The sequence below is a fragment of the Ambystoma mexicanum genome, chromosome 4p (assembly GCF_040938575.1).
Source record: "Ambystoma mexicanum isolate Mex_15411 chromosome 4p, UKY_AmexF1_1, whole genome shotgun sequence".
NCBI lineage: Eukaryota > Metazoa > Chordata > Amphibia > Caudata > Ambystomatidae > Ambystoma > Ambystoma mexicanum.
The window spans coordinates 802,149,333-802,164,076 of NC_090927.1; the positions used below are offsets into that span (position 1 = coordinate 802,149,333).

At 43.5% G+C, this 14,744-nt stretch overlaps 1 long non-coding RNA gene across 1 annotated transcript in view; it reads left to right on the forward strand.

Moving 5' to 3' along the window:
- The window catches only part of LOC138452624 (uncharacterized), a 112,551-nt gene extending 102,221 nt beyond the window's left edge, over positions 1-10,330 (forward strand). Inside the window, exons 2-4 of the long non-coding RNA XR_011260269.1 lie at positions 7,487-7,563; positions 8,537-8,611; positions 9,219-10,330. This is a non-coding gene — a long non-coding RNA (uncharacterized lncRNA). The remainder of the gene's footprint in view (positions 1-7,486; positions 7,564-8,536; positions 8,612-9,218) is intronic.
- Positions 10,331-14,744: the final 4,414 nt, after the last annotated feature.

Genomic DNA, 14,744 nt, shown 5'->3' on the forward strand with positions numbered 1-14,744 from the left:
TTTTGTCGACTGGGAGATACGTTATATGACTATTTTATGTACATACATTTTGAGACTTTTCAAAAAATAAAACATGGATGGATTTGCAGGAAAGTTGTGCAAGGAGCATTGGCAAGGACGTGAAAGCATGGTTTTGCAAATGTGTCAGTGTTTTATTTTTTGAAAAATGTCATAATGTAGGTACAAAAAATAGTGATATACTTTAGTGACTGTGGCCATGGGCAAAGGCCATGACTTTGATAATCTGGCTACTGGCCATGACCACGAGGGACTGGCAATGGGGTTAAAGTGGGCATGGCCACCAGGGACTGGCTATGTGGTGAAGTTTTTCAAAATCAGGGTAGGTTTGAATGGGGGAAATAATTCTGCCCGTGGCTAAAATTCTGTCCGTTGCTACAGCCCGAAGTGCTGCACAGGATTACATCAGCAGATCACTATGACTATCACTGCATACACTCTGAGATTATGCTAATCAGCAGATAATTACCAAGCATGCCGTACCAGGTGCCCTCGTGGTCACCATGCCACCCCTGCAAATAATTAACCACCCTTATTTACGACCATAGTGGGCCAAGATATTGGAATTGGATGCCGGACTCATTTCCACAACCTTGCAGCAATAACTGGCCCCCAATCCACATGCCTTGAGAAACACCCTAGAGAGTCGAGTCACTTGTCGGCTGACTTCTAACAATAAATATAGCATCAATAATGGTTTTGAAGACTGCTTCATTACGACAACTGTTACTTATTGAATAACCCAGCGGTGAGGTGAACAGGGGTTACTCTCCTATTCGAAACCTAACACTTGAGGAAGGAAGGGCACCTTCACAAAAGAACCCCATTACCAGCAGCAGGGTAATCTGTTTAAAATACTAGATGAAGCGCAGTGATCTACCCGTTCTACTGCCCTGCAATTATTTGATAATCGTCTACTTCGATTTGATGTTTGGGGCATGCAGCATGGCCAAACCATAGGTTTGAAGGGGAAGAAATATTCTGCTTGCAGCTACAGCCTGCAGTGCTGTACTGAATTAAAACAAACCTGCGCGAGGAGCATCAGCAAGGACCTGAAAGCATGGTTTTGCAAATTTGTTTTGTGTTTTATTTTTCCAAAGTGTCCAAATGTAAGCTGAACAAATTGTGATATAAGTTTGGTGCATGGACAATGGGCCTGGCCGTAGGCAAGGACTAATGCCTACTCTGATTTACTTATTGGGGCATGCAGCCTTGCCGAAGCTCTAGGTTCAAATGGGAAAACTGGATTGCAGCAAAGTAGCGCGAGGAGGATCAGCAAGGACCTGAAAGCATGCTTATGGAAATCTGTCCTGTGTTTTACTTTTTGACATTGACGAAACGTAAATACAAAAAATAGTGATATAACTTTTCTGCCGAGGGCAGAGGGCCTGGCCTTTGGTAAGGACAAATGCCTACTCTGATTTGATGGGGTATGCACTGCTGATAACGACTCAGATATGTATGTGTTGTAAAAATATGTTTGTTAAAGGAGGTTTCAAGTTATTTCATACATTTTAAAAGAGAAATCATTAATACATTATATACAATCATGTAACATTATGAAACATTTTCACTTATAAAAATGTATTCAATTTACAGGAAAAAACTTTGTTAAAGGGATGTTACGGTTAAGATGTACCCCATCATTTGGACTCCTCGGCCCCAGCAGTTAGCTAGTGGCCTCCCACCCTGGCACCCCTTGGCACTTCCTTCCTGGGCTCCCATGAGCACTTGTCAATCCGTACTGCCCCTTTTATTTATGCAATTCTGTCACTGCACAATGCATATGTGCATTTATTTAGCACTACGTACAATTTTCTGGTATAAGTATGGGAAATGTAGATGCAAAAGGTTTGCAGAACATTCTTAAGTGGCAGTTGGTGGGTGGAAGTTTAATATGTTGATAGGCTATATGTAGAGTTTTTTAAGTGATTGGTGGATACATGAGTGAATGGTTTAAAGCTGGCAATGAGGAAGTGTTACAAACATAACAGTAAAAAGAGTAGAAGGGGTGTTTTTTGTGATGGTGTGCATGTGCAATCTGGGTTTTCTAATAAGGCATGGGCTAGACAGGGGAATGCAGAGACTGTGGATAGTTATAAATGGCAATGGATAATGGTGTTCACTGTATGCTAGGAGAAAAATTACAGACATACATTTGTTTCTGTGCTTTTTTCTTTTTCTCTAGTATACACTTGTCCATTATTTGCCTTAGCATAGTAGAACATGCTAATGGGAATGTTGGAGAATCTTATTGAATTTAACTACTTTACTGAAAAATGTATGTAAAGTAGATGGAGCTTATTTTGTAGTTCTATTTTCTAACAGTGAAAGGTGGCTCCTAAGGGAAACTTCTTTTTTGCAGGAGAGGCCAGAAAGTAAGGTCGGGAGGGAAATGAGGGAAGGGGCCCAACAACAGATATGGATGGGTAGTTGGACAGGGGAAGATGTTGCACCTCTGTTAAATATAAGGTAGAGGGCAGTGTTTCTCATGCGCCGTGATTACAGCTTCAAAAGTACTTTGAAATTGCTCCTCCCTGCAGAGTGGTGTGTTGCAATATATACAGAGTATTGTTGTTTTTGAAAGATATGGATCAACAGCAAGGAAGCTAGTGGGTTTTTGTGTCCCACAGAAGTAGGCTGTGTGGTTACAGCATTGGTTGATGAAGATGAGGTAGAGGAAGACAGTCTACTACTTCCTAACAAAGGAACATTGCACTGCTTGGATTTGGTGTGGCGGTGCATGGAGGTGGTCCCAGGCCTCCAGATAAGGTGCGTACTAGGCCTTTTTACGCATGAAAATCTTGTAAATACGACAGCTTTATTATTTTCCTGTGTACATTTACACACAGGTTTAGAGTAGAGGGCAGTGCAAATGTCAGGTTACTTGACAGAAACCAGAAGGCGTCTTTTCATTTTTATCTACATGGATGTAATTGCAAGCCACCTCTGAAACAGAATGTATTTCTCTGAAGCCTTTCAAAAAAAGAAACTGCACACTCTGATAAAAGGAATGGTTTCTTTCCATTCAGCTTCAGAAGCACTGTGCATATTTTATATATATAGAGGGTAGAGGGCAGTGAGCTGAGGGAGGGTCAGGTGTCTCATTACCATATATGTATATAGGATAGAGGGCAGTGAGCTGAGGGAGGGTCAGGTGTCTCATTACCAGCCTCCTCTAAGCTGGTGGGTCGATGCTCAGAGGCTAGGGAGGCTCAGGGCTTCGAGTCCAGACAGTGATGTCACTGTGGAGCCCCACCCACATGCTGGAAATAAAACCAAACACAGCCCAGGCTCTGTTTGGTTTACTTTTCTAAAGGGATTGACCCCCTTTGAGAAATGAAACCAAACAGAGCGTGGGCTGTGTTTGGTTTTGTTTCATTTCCGGCATGTGGGTGGGGCTCTCCAGTCCAGTAGTCCATACACTTGGCGCTGGACAAGACCAGAGAAAGGAGACACACTGCAGGGCAGACTCATCGGAATCGAGGTAAGTTTTTATTGTTTTGTTTCCTCTTTTTTTTAATATGGAGTGACCCAGTCCCGACCCGAGTTCTGCAGTGCAGTCAGTCTCTGCACTGTCGAACTGGGTACTCAGGCTGTGCGTGAGGCTGCCTGCTGTTCAAATCCAAAAGCAGATGATCACAAAGGAGTTTTTTTGCTGCATCTGCTGCCCGGAGCACCCAGTACATTGTCCTGGCAGAGGGACACCTCTCGCCACACCCTAATTGACAATGAAGGTGCCGTACGGGAAAGGTGTCCTGCAGCCAGGACATTGAGGGTGCTAAGTAGGAACACTCCTGATCGGCACCCTCTTTGTCCTGCCAGTGGAACACCTTTCCCGTGCGGCACCCTCTTGCAGGTGCCGAATGGGAGAGGTGGCCGTGTCCCACTGCCAAATATCCCTGTCTGGCTCTTAAAAGAGCCACAGGCAGGGCAAGCTGATCCCCGTCCCCTCCGCTCAGTACACCACTGCTTGCATAGTGCATACTGCACAAAATAGGGCAGCTCTGGCAAATTTTTGGGCCCAAGACCAGGGGCGCAACGAAATCAAAATTTCAGGGGCGGGAAGGCGGACCATTGGGCTCATCACGAGTTGGGTGGTAGCCCTTAAATGCAGCAGTAACGGCATTACCGCCGCATTTAAGGGTCCACCCAATCACGAGTCTGGCATGTTTACCCCCAGCTCACAGCTGGGTGTAAATATGCTCAGAAAATGCCCATTTTTTTCGGCATATTTACCCCCGGCGGTATTACTGAACAGTAATTGCACCGAAAATTCCCCATTGGGTCCAATGGATCCAATGGAGAATGGGGAGTAATGGTTAGCGCCCAACCCGTGATCCGGCGGTAATACCGCCAGATGGGTGGGCGCTAATGCAAATAAAGTTGGCCGGTATCCTAGCCGGGATATCACCCAACTCATGATGAGGCCCACTAATCTGGTGCAGCTTTAATGAGGCAAGCAGTTAACTTTCTCCTTTAAGTCTGAAAGCGCCCACTCTGTGCGAATGAGCGGTCTCCTGTTCCCTCTCTACCCTTCCATTCACTCCTCTGGCATGCAAGTACTAACTAATCCCACATCACGATTTCAATTGCCTCAAAATGTATGCATATGAGTGCAGGCGCTAACAGTGAAATGCTTTACGTTAGTAATTGCAAGGCCATTGTTAAGAGTGAAGCCCAGACGCCATTTAACATTTGTGCCCTGTTCTGTCTGCCCATGGCTCTGTGCTGGTCAGCCAGGTCGAGTCAGCATAGCACAACATTTTTTGGGGGAGAGGGGCTGAAGTCCTGTCAGCACAATGCTGTTGTGCCACTGCCCATGACCAATAGGGCCAATTTGATAACTTTCAGTGAAAGGGGCAACTGGGGTAATTGTTAAATACGGGCCCAATGTTCTTTAAAATGCGCCATTTTTGCTCCTCACATAGATTGTCACAAGAAATCACCCCTCTTTTTTTAAGTCCAGTAGTACTTTATTCCTCCGGTCCGACTTTGCTCAGAAGTACAATATGCAAAGATAAAAATGTAAGCTGCCTCTTTTTTTTCCACCATTCGCAGTAAAATGACCCAGGTAAGCTAGTGATAAATGCGTCTTCCCAAATAATCTTTTATTTGGTTCATTGCTACAGGAGTGGCACTGCTATCCAGGACCTCCATGGGGCTTCCATTCCGAAGGAACCCACGCATTTTCCAGATTCGGGAGGGAGGGTTACAGTGTACCGGTTTCCCTCTAATAATTATAGCTTGGCCCTAATACAAGGTACCTCTATTAAATATCTGACTATATTTGGAATCTACATAATTGATCCTTGTTATTGCCATACATCCTACCCTAATTCAGGCTCAATTGCCCTGTACCTGACCATTGTGTTTATAACTGTGTCTATAACAGTCCTTTAGAAATATCAACTTTACGTTTATTTTGTACCTTTTTTTCCAACCATCAGTCCAATCAGGCCCTTTTGAAGAAGAGGGAATCCTCGAAATGCGTCGGCCACTCAAATAATTGGACACCACTGTCTGTATTATGTGTTTTTCCTCACATCAAATTATATTGTATTATATGTAATAAATTATTGGTTTTAAGTGAGAACACTTCTTTCATCACTTATTTTGGATATCCAATTACTGTTTAAACAATGTATGACTTTTGAATATCTAAATATTTTTTGAACATCCACTGGATGTATGTAGTAAGTGTGCAGGGCATGGGAGGATCCCAAATGTGGGTCCTCTTACCTTTTTCTTTTTTCCTTGGCACCCTCTTGTTCACAGTGAAGCACCCCCCAGCCCTGGAGCCACTCAGTAGACCGATGCTCTGGGCTGGTTCCCATTCATTGTCCCTTCCAGCTCTGAAGAGGCCCTCGCTGCTGAAATGGGTGTAATTAGTGTGTGCTAATGGCACGTGAGGCGCCAGTGAGGGGCTCAGTTTGGGGCAGGCATTGCTAGCCAGGATCGGCTGAGGAGATACACGCATGGGGAGGTAATGATAGCCTTGTGGTGGGCGCCTGAAGTGGGCGGGGGTTGGATAAGAGGCCAGGTAATGATAGCCTCAGGGATCACTCAGTGCCAAAACTTTGAGAGGTAGGGTTTGTTGTACGCGATAGTCCCTCTTGCTTGCATTGTGGGAGGGGTTTTGCAGGGGGGTTCAAGGTCACCGAGCCCTGGGACTCAATGCATGGGCAGATTCACTCTGCCAGATGTTGGACGGACAGCCAGGGCTAGCGCTCACACTGTGAGGTTTGAACACTGGCCTGGGCACTGCACTTAAACGCACAGTCTGTGCATTTCAGTGTAGTGCCCAGAACATTATTCATGGGCACAGTCAGTGAGAAGCTGCTTACAGGCAGCCCACCAGAGGGCAGGCTGCATTGCACAGACACGGGACAAATAACAAAGTTCTTTATTCCGTGTCTGTGCAGAGCAGAGAGCTGCAGTGAAAGAAGGATTCATAACTATTCAGCGGCTATTAGTTATACATTCTTCTTTCGCTGCTGCATACATTAATAAAGAGAAGATTAAAGATCTGCCAATTATCATGGGACAGCGGGGGTGCAGGGAGCTGATGAAACATACAGCATGTTTCATCAGCTGCCTGCTGGCTCACCGTCTTGTGATAATTGGAGGCTATTTAACCTTCTCGTTATTAAAGAGATTATCTCCATTTTAATGTCTGACCTCCAGGGGTGCATCAGACTGCTTTCCACTCCAAGCAAGTGGGCAACCACCATCATGGTGACATGGGCCCCCACACATGTTCATCCAGGCCTGCTGCTGAGTGAACATTCGGGGCCTCACGAGAATGAACTAAATGGACGAGGAATACACCAGAGTGATCCTCAGCCAAAAGCATCTTGGGCAGTGTAGGGTGGCCCGTGAGTTACAGGCCACCCAACACTGGCCAATATGCTTTGGATGCGGCTCACTCTGGTGTATTCCTCATCCATATAGTTTTTGTTGCGCCAGATTTGTTTGCAGTGTGCACTGGGGGCACAGCTTTCTTTTTGTATAGAAGTTTCTCACAGCTCAGCAGGTTAAGCACTTGCTTCAGAGATCTGTGTGCAACCTGTAGACAGATATGCCAATCACAGCAGGGGTTACTCACCCTTTTAGAGAGTGCTAAACTTTGTATCATTGAGTTGCAGTTTAACACATATCATGGCCTTCAGGAATGGGAGTAGCCCTTCAAGAAACACTATACGAAAACATCTTACTTATAATAAATGCCTTCAGTAGTGCATTAAATGCACATTAGGCTCTGAACTCTGTCACTGTTCATGCAAGGCTGTGTACTGTGAGGCCCAGTATGCTGAAGTCTAACTTGCAAGGCTCTCCCCAGTGGGCATTTAAAACTCTAACTTGCTGAACATGCATATTGGCAGTATGTACTCTGGGTATATAGGATTCACTATAGGTTCTGCTTCTAATTTCAGAGATGCGAACAAAAGGTCTGCTTTCTTTGCAGGACTCGAGTGTAAATCTGAAGGTGTTTCTTACAGAAGAGAAGATAGGAGGATCCCCCAGATCAATAAGGAAGTCTGTGTGAGTGCTACTGGATCCTAACCTGGGGGTATGAAGCAGGGAGGGAGTGCAAGGACCACTAGGTTCAAGCTTCCACTAGCGGAGGTAAATGAGACGAGACCCCAAGAGTCCTGTCTACTACCAGTGCTTATCACAACATCTGGCACGTTTTTTCAATTTTGACCTCCACCTGTTGGGTGGAGGTAAACATTGGAAGTGTTTTATTAGGTATTTGAACTCAAAGTATTTGTCTGTCTGCAGTATTGATCACATATTGAATTCTTAGAAACCCACATGGGGTAAATAACTCATAAATCCTACTTATTTTATGTTTACTGCCCAACTTGAAATAAGCCACAAAAGCAAAGACGTAATGTGCCAGGTTCCTCTGGTCCTACAGTTTTATTGTTATTGTTATGCGCATATTTTAAAATGTCATCTACCACTAATGTTACCAATAAAAGCTAATATATATGGGAGTGCTAATGATACAGTATTTAAGCATGCACACACACTGCAGTACGCTTCTAATAAGCTACCGTGTCTAAAGTGTCCTGCGAAACCGTTTTGTAAAGTTGGCCACCCTATATCTGGGCCCCTTACAAGGTAAACACGCAGCTGCACTTGGGTCATTTGTTGATTAGAGATGCAGTTGCACACTAACAGAAAACCTATTGCACAAGGAATTGAAATGACATGCTTTCTGAATGTCCACTTCAATGGAACAAAGTACCTGGGATTTAAATTGCTCAGGGCCACTTAGTTCTTGATCGTAGCCTAGAAGGGCCTGTTAGCCTTAAGCAGAACTGCTACTAACAATTATATTTGGCTCCTAGTGCCAAACAGCTATACCTATGTGATATCATCAACTCTGTTTGCAAATTCTTATATAGGAGAAGTAATAGGACTGCTCTGAATGCCAATAGGCTTTTAGTTTGTTTGAAGTATTTTCTGTGATATACAAATTAATGTTCTTCTGTATTTGGTTCCACAGAGCGCTGCACTTGAATGAATCCCTGTTTACATCTGGACATACTTAATTCCCTTGACAGAATTGAATCAACTCAAGGTAAAACATGAGTGGATGGTGATGCGTCTTTATGAGGGGTCAAAATTGATGTTTGCTGAGTGCACCACAAATCTGTTTTGCACATGCGATGCAAATATCACTTTTCTGACCAGGATGTCGGTTCCATACCACTTTGAATGTCGCTTGAATCTGCTCATTAAATGCCCTTATTCATATCAGCAAACATACAGAGTTAACATCACATATGTATGTTTATATGGCACCAGTTGGCCTGGGGAGTGAAACGTAGCTCTTTGTAACTGTTGGTTTCAAGCTAACCATGCTCCCTAAAACTATTTACTTTATAGAAATAGAATCTCTCTATGGTTAGGGCAAAAATAACAGTCATCCAATAACTCTGAGTTCCTGATTATTTTAATACCTGGCTGTCAGTCAAAGAGGCCTGGAAAAAATGGTTGTATCAACAAAAAAAAACAATACAACAGTCTGAGAAAATTGAAGACGTTCACAAACATGCTAACCACATTTATTAAGCACTTTGTACTTCAAAAGGCATGCCTGTGCTTTAATGACCTCCTATGATAATAGATGTGTCTTCAGTGCCATCAAATCATAAGATTAACAATTTCAATTTTACTCTACACAGGTGCAAAACATCTGCTAGCTGTGGGAAAACCTGAATCCGGCTACACCACAAGAGAGAGACAAAGAGAGCACACTACATGCCAGTAGAAGTGCTGTTGTTTCTAAATGTGGCTGGCTGCTTACGTTTTGATTTTCTGTGTACAGTGCACATTTTGAATCTGTACTTTCTTTTTTTATTCTCACTGGAATCACTAATTTATAGTAATTTGGAGATGAAAACTGTTGAAGCTTTACTGTTAAAGCCATTCCTGGCATTGAAATCCAAAGAGAGGCTTGAGGTCAAAAGATTAGGCCCAGATAGGCCTGAAATCACAATTGAACAGGCTTCAAAAGATTGTGTCAAGGACTATACTAGACAATTCTCAATTGCCTGATACGATACAAATAAGTGGCTTACTGGCAGAAGATCTAAAAATGCCCTGTTTTGGAACCCCTGCTTATTGTTTTGTGGTGAAATGCCCTGGACAAAAAAGGGAGTTACTGCCTATCTGACAAAATATAAAAAACATGATTTGTGTAAATCTCACTTGGACAACACTCTTAGTGTTGCTATCTATGGACATATTAATATTGCCACACAGTTGGATGAAGGATATTGTTTGGGAATAAAAGGGCACAATGAGGACGCGGACAAACAGCAGTATATCTTTCCAAATTAATTGACTGTGTTTGTTTTTGTGGGGCCTTCAAATTGGCATTACATGGCCACAATGAAACTGAAGGTTCCCCAAACCCAGGAGTATTTCGGGGACTTGTGGATTTTGTTAGCAGTATAGACAGTGCAATGCAAACACATTTAAAAAATGCAACTATGTTTAAAGGCACCTCTAAATCTATCCAGAATGAGCTGCTGGACTGTATGTTGGGAGTGACAAAGGAATTTATTATTCAAGAGTTACTAAGTACAGAATATGTTGCTATTCAAGCAGATCACACAACTGATGGCTCTACTAAGATTCAATCTGTGTTAGTCTTTCGTTATATTGATGGCAAAAGCAAACTAGCTGAAAGATTTTATTGTTTTAATCACCTAAAAGACTCTTCAGCAGAAACAATTTTTACAGCTGTGCTTAAAGAACTTCATCTTGTTTTTCCAGAGCCCTGTAATAAACATAAAGTTATTGCTCAAAGTTATGATGGTGCTAATGTGATTAGTGGAGCATCTGGTGGAATCCAAAAAAAGATCAGAGATGTGTTTCCGAATCCACACTTCATCCATTGCTATGCCCATCACCTTAATTTACTCATGGAGCAGGCTGTATGCCAGGTAACCCTGGTGAGAGTCTTCTTTTCAGATCTGACTGGCTTTCCAGCATTTCTTTCATGTTCCCAGAAAAAGACAGAACTTCTTCAGGAAACAGTGGCAAGAAGACTTCCAAGAGGGGCTCCAAACCGATGGAACTTTAGCATTTGTACAATCAGTATTTTGTATGAAATGTCAACAGGTCGGTTCGAGCTAAGTGCTGTAGGTGAAGCCAGTGGGTTTATCCAAACTCTTAGGGACCGGAAGTTCCTCTACTTCCTCTTCTTATTTTATGATATAATGCCACATGTTGACATTTTGTACAATCAACTACAAAACCGGGACATTTATGCTGTTTATATACAGAAGGCAACAGCAGATTTTGTGAGTAGCATCAGCAGGGTGCGGGAATCCACAGATCACTTAAATGCCAGACTTCCATACAAATCTTTTTTCTACCAAACGAATCAGTGATGTCGTCAAGGACATTTGTGATGCCATATTTCATGTACTGGGTGTTTGTCTTAGCAGTTTACCATAACTGGAACATTTCTGGGGTTTTTCAGTTTTACTTGGAACCAAATCGTCCCTTTAACACATTTTTTTGTTGAATTTCATAGGTTTTTATTCGTGCAACCTAACCATAATGTCCCTTTAATAAAGTGTTTCCATTGAATTGTTGGGTAGGAGTTAACCCCCAGTGAGGGTAGGGCTACTGGGAGTGCCTGGATCCAGAACTCATGGAAGGCCCAACACCTTCCCTCTTCCAAAAAGGAACAGAGCCGAAACAAACAGCAAGTTCAAACAGGGATGTGCGCAGGGAAAGAAATTCCAAACACTCTCACCCAGAGCCTGGCTGCAAACTCTTTTCTAAGACACTGTGCCCTGCTAACATCAGAGCTTGGAAGAGTTCCTAGAACCTATCTCACCCTGTGATTGGGTGCTGAGTGATTGGCCACATATAGCTACCTTATAGAAATCATTTGTATTGGTCCTACATTGTCAGAGGGCTGGCCTGGCTGTTTCCCAATTACCTAATTCAAAAATGTCCATTGTGAAGGTCTTCCCATCGGTTTAGCTGATGCCCCAGGCCTGAGACATAATTTGCTCTCAGCTCCAATGTCTCTTCCCGAATAAAGGTAACTGTTTTCTTTCTGCATCATAATTATGTGTGAACCAAAACTATGTGAGTGTGTTCGCATCTGAATCTAACATGCAGGTGTTCTTTTTTACACTATCTTGCACGTTATGTCTGGGCTTTGCAAAATTGTCTTGCTTTGGCCTTTTGCAGCTCTGAATTAGCTGTATTTTATAAGAATTAATAATACTCTTGAGTTCACTGTCATTCAGAGAAAGGAATTTTATCTGTTGCACAACCTTGGCTGAGGGCTTGGATTTGCGAGGTGCATTCCCGTTGTCCGCTCGGATCCCAATGCTGTTGGATTTCACTGAGACAAGTGTATTTGGTTGTAATGTTCCTGAGCCAGTCATGGCTTCCACTGTGCCATTTTGTACTGCTTGAATTAATGAGTTATAGCGCTGTTTGGTGGTCCAAATACTTTTGCTGTCCCATAGGGTTGATTCATGTAAGCATCTGCAAGCCTTTAAACAGGAACTTTTGTATTTTGTAGATTCTATATGGCGGTATTGCTGCATTGAAACTTATGACAAAATAACAAAAGAAATGACAGTATGTATGTGCTTCTGTCCTCTAACTATAGAACTGCAAATCCGTGTTCTTCATGCAATCACGTGTTTGAGTAGTTCAGTGTGGATGGCACGTGTGCTTCCTGTCTAAAGCAGCTATGTCATGAGGGTCCTAATGGCACTGAGCACGTCTTCTTAGCACTTTTAGTCAGGAATGTCAATTGAAGGGTCTTTGCTAGCACCCAGAAGCTCTTCATCCACTCTGGGCAAGGTCTGTGTTGCTTTCAGGTTGCAGGGTTGGTGAAGTGGGTGTCTTTTAGCATATTTGTAACTCATGGGCACACTGGGGGCTGGTGCAAAATGGTGAGTGCACTCATTATTCCTTCTGCTCTTCTTCTTGTTCGTGTGTCTGGGGGAAGGAGTGCAGGAGTACATTTCGGCCTCCCCTCTTCAGTCCCCCCTCTGGTCGACTTGTTGACCACACCACCAAACCACCATCCATCTTCTTTTGGTCGGCATATCTTTGTCACTCCTCCGAGGTGTCCATAATAGTTCACATGATCGTCAAGGGCCAGTACATGTAGGCTTATTCTCCTTCTGGGTTGCACCAAACTCACTTCCCTTCGTACTTCCTTGGATCACAGGGATTGTCCACCTTTATTACGGCTGGAACCAGGTCACAAATCGCTATCTTCTCCCTTAGTCTGTCTCTTCCTTTCACCATGTCTTCCATTGCTCCTCCTATGCTCACATCCATCAGTATTTGCATTCCAATCACTTCTTCTACTGTTTTCTTGCATCTTGCAATGCAGAGAACATCTGTGTCCTGCTAAACAGTCTATGGTGCGCTGGTTCTTCATCCAAGGCTGCTTCTCATTTGCTTGAGAAGTAGTTCCCCCCTCTTTTCACTCCTCTCAGTGCTGTCTGTTTCTCTTCTTCCTTTGTTTGGGCTGTTGGTGCTATATTCAGTAATTTCTTATTCCTTCTGTTGTTTTCCATCTCGGGGAAGTCGTCAAGCTTCACGTCTTTTTTGGGTACCACCAACAAAGGCATGTTGATGTGCACCAATGAACATTCTCCTCCCTAATTCGGTGGCAGTTTCTCCTATGCTTTAGATCCACATACCCAATAGTGGTCCATAATCACTGCTGGTCCTGTTCCCATTACTGAAATGATCTCAACCGTCTTGCATCCTACATTTTCGCCAACTTCTTCATCACCGGTGAGCTGGTAACATATGCCGGTGTCTTCAGGGGAATTAATGGCATAGGTCCATCTTCATTCTCCATCCAAGTCACTAACTTCACACTCCTGTCCCAATCCTTTAGGCACTTGTCATTTTCTTTTTGCATCTTGTTCACTGGTACATTGCTAGGGTCAGCGCTTTGCTTTCTACCACTCCATCTTCCCAGCTATCATTAGCATGTAGACGTCCCTAGAACAATCTCTGTGGTGTTTCCCAGCAACCAAGTTCTCCTCCTATCCCTTTACTCTTGTGCATGGGCATGGCAACTCCTTCAGTGTGATAGTCTTTGTTTCTTCTGTCTCTTGCTCCGATGTTACATACTGTAGTCCTTCATTGAGCTACTAGTAATTGTTAATCGCGGCTAATGTCTTGATGTAATTGTCTTCATTGTGGAACGTCCCTTTTGACATCCATCTCAATGTTGCTGTCTTCCCTTGGAATCTTCCTCGCGTTTGGAACATTGCGAGATACATCGGCATCATGTTTTTGCTGTAGGTGTTTCAGTTGCAATGAATTCTCTCAAGGCACTACAGGCATAGGGGATTCAAGAGCAGACATAACAGCTCTTCCCGGTGGTTTCCCTACCAAACTTGTATATGTGTGTATACCACATGTTGTTGATTACTTGTGCTGCGTGTGTGAGGTCTATGTTTACTCCCTTCATGTCTGCAGCAACACTGCGCTTACCTCTCCTTATCTTGGCAGCAGTGTCTCCCTTTCCCTCTGACACGGTAGGCCTTCCTGCTTGGATGGGGGAAGTTTTAGTAGCGGGTACAGCGGTAATGCTCATCATTACAAATTATTTCCAAAGGACCACCCCCATTAGTCCATTGCGGATTAATGATTCCCCCATGATGATTACAGTTTTTATTAACCCACCCATAACCACTAACGCTCTGGATCCTTGCAGCTGATGAGACGATAAAGTTGGCTGCCTGAAAATCGCAAGAAAGGCATTAATAAGTTAGCACTTGGCAGTACCCTCAAGCTCTGTGAACTAAATAATCACTAAGGGTGAAAATAAAAACCTCCCCCCACACCTTTCTTATTGAGGGGTCTCTCAATGTGGGTAGGACAGGGTATGCACTGTATTCAAGTTGGGGAAAAGTGTGGGCTAGGTATTCAATGGAAGCCATGAAATATGCTTCAGGTGATCGTGCTGTAAAGCATCTGGGTCTTCTGATAGAGTGTACAACTGGTTGGAAATTGCTCCGGGGTGATCAATGCGAGGCAACATCAAGGAAATTCCCTACACAATTCTAACATCATACATACGCAACAGCCTGTATGTGCGAGGTAAAGAGAAAGAGAGAACAAAACAGTGTTACATCTGTCGGGTGCACAACATATTATTTTCTGCCTCACGACCTGCATGTGCAGAAAGTGTTAAG